This window comes from Uloborus diversus, chromosome 1, assembly GCF_026930045.1.
Source record: "Uloborus diversus isolate 005 chromosome 1, Udiv.v.3.1, whole genome shotgun sequence".
NCBI classification, from domain to species: domain Eukaryota; kingdom Metazoa; phylum Arthropoda; class Arachnida; order Araneae; family Uloboridae; genus Uloborus; species Uloborus diversus.
In genome coordinates this window covers 102,943,811-102,954,930 of record NC_072731.1, presented here as the reverse complement: position 1 = coordinate 102,954,930, position 11,120 = coordinate 102,943,811, and the positions used below count along the sequence as shown (strand labels likewise).

The 11,120-nt window shown below is 34.0% G+C and overlaps 1 long non-coding RNA gene across 1 annotated transcript in view; it reads right to left on the bottom strand.

The window, feature by feature from the left end:
• Positions 1–1,194: 1,194 nt before the first annotated feature.
• The window catches only part of LOC129217588 (uncharacterized), a 34,989-nt gene continuing 25,063 nt past the window's right edge, over positions 1,195–11,120 (bottom strand). Inside the window, exons 2-3 of the long non-coding RNA XR_008580236.1 lie at positions 2,459–2,578; positions 1,195–1,272 (exon numbers count right to left, since the gene is read on the bottom strand). This is a non-coding gene — a long non-coding RNA (uncharacterized LOC129217588). The remainder of the gene's footprint in view (positions 1,273–2,458; positions 2,579–11,120) is intronic.

Here is an 11,120-nt window from a genome sequence, read left to right as displayed (position 1 = left end):
AGAGGATCAGAGAAGTGCAATCAGAGGTAGTGAAAGCTCGGATATATGATTTTTGGGTTTATTTTTTAAGTTACAATGCTTCATTAAATCTTGAAAATTAACTAAAATGAAAACAAAAAAGTAAAAATGACTTTTTGAATCAAGTCTGCGAAAAAATTTACTACGACATAGTTTGATATGTTTGAAGAACCTTATCCGTTCTTGTTTGATATATGAAGGTCGAAGTATGTCGTTCCTACGTCGATCGATATTTGTGTGGTACTTGGGCTAGAGAGTTTGACATTGGCGAGGAATTGAGAGGAAGGGTCTGCGTTCCTCGCTATGGGAAACTAACGAATGTCTCCTCCCAATTTCATTAAAAATATTTGAATTTTATTCCAGCTTTCTTTACTACTAATCGTGCTTTTTAGTTGTTTGATGTTGGGATCGGCGATTATTGCTGGTGCAGCGCTTATACCAGGTGCGGCGCATATTTTAAAAGTTTTCCCCCTCGAGAATATATTTCGATATGGCACTTTCTCCCGAAAATACGGTGAATTAAGCAGTAAGAGAAATTTAAGCATGATTCATTTAAAGGTACTTGTTCAAAAAAAAATTTTTGAAAGATCTTAAAAAATATTTTAGTTGATATAACACTTGATTTGTTTCATATTATGTATGTGTGTGTGAGAGAGAGAGAGAATAATTAAGAACATCCTTCCCCCTAGGACTGTACAAGTGTTACCTTCTTGTAACATTTTAAACAAGCAAATTGTCTAAACATTTATGTTAATAATATTGAAGTTGATAACATTTTTGAAAGAAAAACTTGTATTAAAACACATTTATTGAGATGTTTACATTTATCCAAGGAAAACTCTTTGAAAATACATGGCCAAATTTATAAAAATTCAGACTTTATTTTAATATTTAAAATCTGATTCTGTTTTTAAATTTTTGCCAAAAGTCAATCTTTATTGCCTCAAGGTAAAAAGGATGATCATTTCTCATCCTCAAGGCTTTTCTCTATCAACAAGGGTGATTCAAATGAAATTTGTTTCAGAATGTGAAATAAAGTTTTGCAAATTGTAAACTGCATAGAGTTACTAAGAAATAATAATACTCTTTTTCGATTGCATATGGCAGAACATTTAACATTTCATAAACATTGTGTTTGTATAGAATTTTGTTGTTAAATAAGCTTACCATCTGGACCGGGATTATTCCTAGAAGTATTTTGACTCTACAAGGTCTGGATTTGCAGCTTGCAACTGAGCAGCTAAGTACTGCCCACTGAAAATTAAAATGATTGAAATAATTGACCAATGAATTAAAATGGTTTATAATAGTTAAAAGAAAATTGAATGAATAATTTAAAGAAAAGTTTTTAAACAAGAGTGAAAATATAACCTAATGATTCAAAAACTTTAACACTAGAACGCCGGAACATTTACTTACCCTAGAATGCCGACTGGTGTCATTTCGACACTAGTCAAAACTAAGTGAGATATTCGAACAATATAAATGCAATTTTCGTTTTAATATCTTTTTAATTTATGAATGGCAATAAAATAATAAAATGACATCAAGTTCATTGATAGATGAATTATTATATCAATAGGAAAAAAATAATTATGCAGAATATTTTTCAGAAAAACACAGATTAAACACAGAGATAATTTATATGTTTGGTGCACTTTCCATATATACTACTCTTTTACCTCTTTTACAGGAAAAACATTTTGGTCGCCGCATTTCCAACACATTTTTTACTCTTTGGTAGGCTGTTATTTTGAAATTCATGTTCATTGCTTTTCTTTTTTTCCTGCGAATTACTGATCTTTTCTCTGCGCATTTCGCCCTTTTTTGCAAGACATTTTAAAATTTTTAAACTATAATAATATAAAATGCTCAAAAAAAAAGCATCATAATTAATCCAAAAAGCTGCCAACATGTATGCAAGCTCATCAACTATCTCAGCAAAAAAGAAACGCCTGGTGCAATTGATAAATCGTAACACATGAGCACTCATATGGCATCAGAAACTATCATGTGATAAGCAGGTGTGAAAAATTAAAATTTAATTACAAGCATTGGTGATCTTCAGTACTCTGACGCTTATTATAGAACTGCTGTTAAAAAAAAATTAAGTTCAGTATATTGGAGATAAAATGATTGAAGTGTCGAAATGACACCGCACCGGCGTTCTATGTAAATTCACCCTAAAATCAATTTTTAAAAAGCTAATTTCTCATAACTTTGTGCGTGAGTTTTCCTTATATATTAAATAAGAATCACGAAAATTCGGATGGATCCCGTGCGAATTTTAAATTTTGCCTAACTTTAAAAATACCGAGGTGTCGAAATAACGCTTCTCGGCATTCTAGTGTTTAAAAAAAAATCGACACAAAATGAGTGAAGACAACTGGAGGTTTTTAATGAATAATTGTAAAAAATACAAATATTTTTTCTAACTTACGCTTCATACAATACATTCATATTTCCAGTATCCAGGCCAGGAGGCGGAGCATCTCCATCACCTCCTCTTGGTGATTGTGCAGCATTTGGATTCATACCACCTGCCATTGTGGATGTGAGGCTACAAAAAAATGAAAAAATGATACTAAACTCCTTTTTAAAAAAATTAATGATCTTTCATAGTTGAAGTGTAAGAGTAAAAATTAAATAATTCACACTTTAATAGAAAACAGAATTATATAACACAAATCTACATATTGTTGCTTCATAGCAACAGTAAGATATGCAGGGAGAGGAGTGCTGATGACCTTTGAAATGTGAGAAAGTGATAAATTTGAAAACAGAGGTAACTAAAAGGTGACCAAAAGCAATTTGTTAAGAAATCAAAAAACAGAAAAGGATTATCCCTTTTTATTGAAATTTACCAAAATAGCCTATATACTTTTACAAAGACTAATTTTGAACATGAATATTATAGGACTAGAAGTAGTAAAATAAAAATTTTAAGACATTTACAAAAAACTTTCAGTGTAAACTGTTTCCTTAAAATATTTTTTTTTTAAATCAAGATAGTAAAGCCTGAAATTATGAAGTAAAGAACAAGATGATGTATTTATCGAACATATACTTTATGTTATTTTGTCATATTTTCATTTTCTTTTCTTTTTATAAGGGCTAGATTTAACTTGAAGAATTATCAGGGTCAGTCCACGGTGACTGATATTACACTTTGACTATTTTTAACTTATAAATATAACACTGTCTTGAAATTAAATTGTTTCTTCTGAAATTGATCTAATCTCTTTTGATTCTAAAATATCATAATATGGTACATCACTGCCCCCACACTTGTCTTCAGACTTGAGAAAAAAATATTGTATGAAATTAATGGGAATAAAAAAACGTGACTGATGTTACGCAGAAGAGACATTAAGAAAAGTGACTTGTATATAATTTGAAATTCTTTTCAAACTAATAACGTAAAATCTAAACAAATTTCTTCCCCTTAAAATAGAGATTTCAGACTTGATGAAAACACTTTGTTTTGTTGAAAAAAAAAAACTAAGAGAATAAAAATTATTTAACACCCGTGACTGATGATAACAAAGATTTTGTGACTGATATTACATTTTTGTCTTTCTGCAGCAGTCAATGAATGCCATTTGTGCAATTTCTCTGAGGTTTATTAATAAAAAGAGAAATGTGACTGACGTTACTGTGACTGATGTTACACATTTTAAATAAGTTTTCAATAATTAAATTCAACTAGTTTTAAATATTTAAGGGATTAATTATAAGATATCATAAATGAAGAGAATATGACTTCTTATAAACTTGGGTTTGTTTTTGTTTAAGCAATGCAAACTTTTATACAATTTCAGGACTGATGTTACATTAGAGTATGAGGCCTAGTTTGAATGAGCAATATTTTTGTGATTCAAAAAATTTCTATTGGCTTCCAGCTCAACTTATCCTTTTTTGGTGAATTTGTTTAGCATTCCAAAGTCAATCAAAATTTAGCAAAAAGTCATAAACCCCAAAAACAAGTGGTAACAGAACTTTTTTTTTTAATTTGTGGAGTGTAAATAAGCATTTAAAATTTATAGTATTTTTGAATTCCTGAAAAACAATGACACAAGAAAGAGACATTTAAACAAAATGCAAATATACCAACTTTTTTGGAACTGCACAGAGACTAAAAAGAAGAAAAAATGCAAATATGAATTTTTATGATTTTTTTCACAAACTAATTTTTTAGGAGTACTCGAGCAATTATCGCGATCTTTTTGCACTTGTTATATGCGAGTTTGACAATATTTCCTTATATTTATTGCTTTTTACTACAAAGTGATGTGATAACATTTGATTTTCTTCTTTTTACTGTCTTCTGATTTAGTTCTAATTTTTCTTTCACTTTTTCTTCAGCTTGGATACTCCAGATACAGCCATATACTCCCGAGCATAGCTTGAGCTAATTTTGTTGCTTTACACAGGGATTCAAGTGAAACACGGCCGATCGCAATGCACCGGTGCGATCGCTAAATCCCCAATTTCAATTCAAGTGTAACATTGCGATTGTCTTCAGTCCCGATTCCCTCGCAAAATTTGCAATTGCTCTCGAGCTCTTGTAAGTCTGGAAAATCCCTCGCAAGTGCAGAAAAACATCAATGGCGTCTGTTTTGAATGCAAAGTTGATTTTAGAATTAATGGAATGTTATTGTTCAAAATTTTCAATTCTAAATTGGCAACTCAATGCAAGACTCGTTTTTTGTTTACCGTAGCACTTTTACAATAGCCTTCATTTTACATTGGAAGTAAAATTGGTTTTATTTACTTAAAATATGCGATACTTCTTCAATTTAACATTGTTTTCATCCACAAATGCAGTACTTATTTTAATTATGACTTAATACTTGATGGCATAATATTCTGCATAGTCATTATACTACTTCGTTGTTTTGAAGAAATCAACGGAATTTTTTTCCGGCTGAACAACAATACAAGTTGAATTACGACTGTGATGAGAAATTATAATTAAATTCTCTTCATTGTTGTAATTTTACTAGTTAGTACTATACTAGTTGAGAAAGAAAAAGAAAAGAGATTGTTCAAAGTGAGTAAATTTGTTTAACGTTCACTATCTTACTAATATAAAATCTCAATTCTAGGCTAGTATTTTTCAATTATTTGCTAAAATTGCATTTACTTGCGCATTATGGTACAATAACAAAATGCATCAAACTTAGCTACATGGCCCCGGCATAAGTTCCTACTATGACATGCATTGTACTTCCATTTAAAGGTAAATTGTGAAAGTCAGAAATCTGGTAAATGTCGACACTAGTCAGTGCATATCAACATATACATACCAAAGGCATCGGTGATATACTTAATATTTCTGGTGAATCGTCAGTAAAAGTCGACATTCTTTAATTTTGGTGTTTTGCAGTAACATATATGTACTGCATATCCATGATTTTAAAAAAAGTAATTGGCAGAAACATTTCGCTGTAAATAAATGAAAAAATAAATGACGATCCAAATCCCGTTGTTTTTTTTCCAATGAGGAAAAAAATAATGGCAGTACTTCACAAAGGTGCATATGCAAAACGTAGTCAGACAAGGGGGGCAAATTTCGAATTCAGTCGTTTAATACTGGTTTGGGAGGGGGCGATAGTGAAAAGCGAGCAGTGCCAGATGTTCAAATTTCTGTTATTTTTATATGTCTGTGGCAAATGTTGAAACTGATGCCCTCACTAGTGATGGGCATTATCAAGACCTTTTGATAATCAATATCTTTCCAAATCGAGAACTTGAGCGATTGATAATCCAGATCTTTTGAAATTGAGAACTCCAGCTGAGTCAATCAATAACCAAGAATTCGTGACAATAAGAGTTCTCGAGTGATTCGATTATGCCCATCACTAGTCCTTACCCGTCTACCTTCAAGGTTTTATATCAAGTTTGAACAAATTTGAAGAAAATAATTAGGTGAATTTTGCCGCCTTTCAGAAGTTGCCGCCTGTAGCAAGGGCTTGCTCCCATATATGTAGTACAGTCCAACTCACTACAAACAAGTGCAAAGAGACTGCAGCATTTGCTTGTTATATATACCAGATTGCTCGTAAAAAAAGGGTTTGTGGAAAAAATCATGAAATTTTATACATACTGAGTTATTTTTATATTTCAATATAACACCAAAGTTAGCTATTTTCTTTGAACTGTCTTATTTCTCTCTTTCTTGTTATTTTTTCAAGGATTTTGAGATATGAAGAACATCGCCAATGGCATCTGCGGCTTAAAATAGTTCGAATTTTTTCTGCACTTTAGAAACTATTGAATACTGTAAGCCCCGCTTAATCGGGTAACGGATAAACGAATAACCCGTTTATACGAATAAAACCTCCTGGAACCGAATATTTCCCCATAGATGCAATACTAAAGATCCCCGCTTAATCGAATAATTTCCCCAGATAATCGAAAAATATTAATCAGCTTTCACAAGCAATTTTGATGAGAAACATTTTGAATTAATTAGAAAAAAATTAAGTAAGAACACTTATTGTTTGCATTCGACGAACCTCACCGGTCGACCGGTGAGTAACGGGTTACTAACCGCAACGTTCTATCATCTTTCGGTTACCATTTAAAGCTGTTGATTGGTTGATTAAAGCACGTGATCGGTTAACTGGTTGAGCCGGTCGCAAGCAAGCATCGAGTTAAACTGTAAAGTAATATTTATTGCCAACTATCTTTACATTGAGAAAAATAGCGCAGTCGATAACCTGATTAAATAACACAAATAAATATTGTACACAATTTACACGATGATAAATTGACAAATATTTAATGTAAGATACGGTAGACAAGGAGGGGGGAAAAGGTGTCAGAAAGTGTTCCCAAAAGATCTTGAGCAAGCAATCGCCTATTATGGAATTTTTCAAAAAACAATGTTGTTCTGAAAAAAAAAGTGCCAAAAATAAAGATTTCATTACTGAAGTTGTAAGCTACTTTTTATAATTTTCATACGTGCTTGTAATATACTTGTTTATATAAGAAATTATTTTGTTGTTTATTTAGCTTATTTCTAAAACTTAAGAAATAACACTAATTATTTCCCTTAAAAACTTGTTTTTTTATTATTATGTTTTAAGACAAGTTGTAAATTTAGAAACATAAATAAAATTTCCCCGCTTAATCAAATAATATTTCTTGGAACCGACGATATTCGATTAAGCCGGTCTGACAGTATGTCCAAGGCTTAAGGCTTAGAGCTACAATATCCTTGGAAGTATATCTCAGAAATGAATTAACATTCGCTTCAACAAATATAATTTCTAAATCCTCCTAAACTCCACAAATTTTTTAAAAAAGGCTATGTCACTTTTTCTCAGGATTTATGTCTTTTTTTTTTAATTCAAAAATGTTAATGAAATTTTTCGAGAAATAGAATAATGTTTTCTGCAGTGGAAATTGACAGAAATTTTATGACTGACAAAAATATTGCTCGCTTGAAGCGGGGTTTGCTCGATAAGGTGAGTTACGCTCTTCTAGGCTTAACATTGTACCAGCCAAAGCTTTTTGATTCCCTCGCTAAATCCAAGTTCTCGTTAAAACAGGGCTCGTTATAGGCAAATTCGACTGTAGTAACCAGATACACTACAAGAAATGGTTCCGTAGGTAATTTAGACCTTTTAGTAAATAGACAAGTGCTCGAACAAGATGCAGGAGCGGATCCACGGGAGGGGAACGGGGGGAACGTTCCTCCTCCAAAATCCCAAGTGTACCTAAAAATTTTCAAAAGAGAGTACGGGAAAATAATTCTGTTTTTCAAAACTTGAACTATAAGAAAGGCGCCAGAAAAAGTAAGGAGAGAATTTCAAAAGCGGACCTAAAAAGAGGAACTGCTGGAATGTCCCCCCCCCCCTACACACACACACTTTAGAACGTGAACTAAGGCACCAGGAAAAGCAATTAGGCAACAACAGAAACGGATCCATGGAGGGAACTGGGGGAACCTTCTCCTCCCCTCAAAACCCCCATATATACCTAAAAATATTCACAATAGAGTGTAGAAAAAATATTCTGTTTTATGGAACTTAAACTCGAGGAAAAGCTCCAGAAAATTCGATCAAACAATAGCAGAGGCGGATCCCTGGAAGGGAACTGGGGGAACGTTCCCCTTCCTCTAAATTCTCATGTGTAGGTACTTATAAATTTTCACAACGTATTACAGCGAAGTTCTCCAGTTATATAGAACTTTAGCTTGAAGAAAGGCGCAAGAAAAAGATAGGAATGAATTGCAAAAGCGGATCTAAAGAGGAGAACTGGGGAATGTTCCCCTCTTCCCTGCATAAAAAAAAATAAATAAATAAAGACAAACCTGTTTAAACTGTTTTTTGCATTTATTTGGTGAAGGATTGATCATTATATTTAAAGCTGCTGCAATTCAGTGGCGCTATTAGAGGTGGAGGCTGGAGGGGGGGGGACACAGGGCGACAGGATCCGTGATCCCCCAGAAGGCCGAGTAGAATGCTTTTGTAAAACATTTCCTATAATTAAAGAGAAAAATAGAACGTACCTTGGAAACAGTCGCCTTTTTTAGTCGGTCTAAAAATAAGAAAGTCTTCATAATGTCGGAAGTCCGCTTCCTTCGCCAATACCTTTAAAGCGCGTCTCAAATCTTGTTTTCAGGACTTCAATTTTGAAAATTTTAAAGGGGAGAACTACCTAACACCTCGCATTCTAATAACATCGAGAATCGCTTAAAATTGCTTTTTTGGAGCTTCAATTTTGAAAAATTGCCAAACCCCTGACATTACCAAATATGGTCTACAGTCATTTTTTTAAGATGTCGATAACGAAAAATTTCCGGACAAGGGTCCGAATGCTCCTGTAGAAAATCTGAACATTAAAAAATTAAGGTTTTGAAAAATTTAATGGGGAAAGCGTTTAAATCCTTTATCACCGAATATCGCTCAAAAACTTCGTTTTCTAGGACTACAATTTCGAAACATTTTTTGGGAAAAGCCCGAGAACCGTACTGCTCGAAGTATTGTCAAAGTTAGTCTGTAACTGCGTTTTTGGAAATTCAATTTCAGAAAATTTAGCGGAGGGATTTTCGATTTAAATCTATTTTACAAAAAAACGGAGGCAGCCCCCCAAAAAAATCCCATCTCTGACCCTACTGTCAATAAATATCGCCTATAATTGCGTTTTTAAAACTTTAATTTCCGCAGGCGGCCCCCGAACCTTTCTTTTTCGTAACATCACCAAAGGCCGTCTAAAACTGCGTCCTTAAGACTAAAATTTCATCATTTCTTTTCAACAACCGCCCTATCAGATGGTGAAAATTTTAAAAGTGCACCCTCTATAAAACTTTTGTGGTTGAACCACTGGTGCAAATGTTATTTCCTTTAAACACATACAAATAGAAAAATGAACAAGCTTTTTAAACTAATTATTTAAGAATTGTACTTTTAGAATTTGTAATGAATACATTTTTTTCATAAGAGGCATTAAGAAGCAGTAGATATGTTGTAAAACTCAATATTTATGGTTATTTTTAATGAGTAATTTCATATAACTCCCCCACCCCCATAAACATACTTGCTAGAAAAGTTCCCCTCCCAAATCCATAGTCTGGATCCGCCCCTGACAAGATGCGCAGAAACAACTTTTGCCGTAGCCTCTGATAGGATGGGAACAGCATTGTATCCTCGATGGCTATGTTTTTGCCCATTTACTTCAAAATTTGCACAGTCGGTGGCTGCAGCTGAGTTTTGCATCTAGTTATATTACAACATGCTTCCTTCGCCCTGGATCCGGCACTTGATGTACGGGAGGATAACCTGCAATTGTACCAGACAGTCCGTTTATCAAATCCAAAGACTGCAGTTTGGTTCTTATTAGAACTCATCAGTCTGGAATAGTGTGAACAACTGAGCTGGAGGCAGATATCAACTCATTGGAGCTGAGAACGCCAACAAACTGGTAGACAAAGTAAATTTATCTCACCAGTGAGTGTCCGCAGCATGGTGCGGTTCGACTTGTGGCGGGTTATACAGCATGTAGCTCTGTAATACTACATGAAGTACATGGCTGGTTTTAAGGCCAATGTATGCCTTTACGTGCGGCAGTGATGGGAAAATTGTATTACAGCAATGCATTTGAATTTTTAAATCTCAGACTTGTTTACGCAGGGCCAACGAGAGACCATTGCAGCCTAGTCGAAAACTAGGGGTCACAGCTCAGAGTTTTATGAGGAGAGTGGGGGCTGTGGACCAAATTAACAACAGGTTCGCCTTGGCTCTCAGCTGCCCTGCTTTTACCCCAAAAGCAAACCAATTCCCACTATTACTCCGTATCCCTGAAACAGCTATAGTCTAGAGGGAAAAAGATTCCAAATTCCTAGAATTTCAAAGCTTCCAACTTGTATCTCTTAACCTAAAATTGGCCTGACACTGCAACCCCGGTTTTAAGTAAACCTTCATCTCCACATAAAAAATTTCTCGTTATGCTACAATGCCCAAAAACACCCCTTTGTGTCCATTTCCAGGGCTAGCAGGCTCCTTGTGAGCCAGCTTCAAAGTTTTTGCCTGGCACATGGCTGTCCAAAGAGAAGGATGAGCAGGGCATCCCCCGCCGGGCGGGAGTGAAGACATGACAGCGAGCTCTAAACTGAGCTTTAGCTGCATTAAAATGTATTCTTTTTACTTTTATTCAGTACTAGTGGTACTCACACGGCTTTGCCTATAGTAGAAAAATTAAAAGGTCATTTGGTTCGCCTTTATATTTAAATAATGTATGGTGAATTTCTCGCCAATTCGCTTGCCCATGTTACAGTTCCGCGTTATGATGATTTCGTAACTCACTATTCCACATTGTGATAATTTGTTCGGAGAAATTTTCTGAAAATTGGAATAGAAAAAGAACAAAATTGAATTTTTTAAAAATCGCTTCGAGGTGCACACCCTCATGCTACAAACTTTGCTAAATTTCATGAAAATTGGCCAAATGGTCTAGGTGCTATGCGAGTCACAGAGATCCAGACAGAGAGACTTTCAGCTTTATTATTAGTACAGATTTAATTTAAAATACTAACACATTCCTATCTTTTTTAATAAAAGGAAAGATAACATGGTCAGTCTCTTCGGACGGCC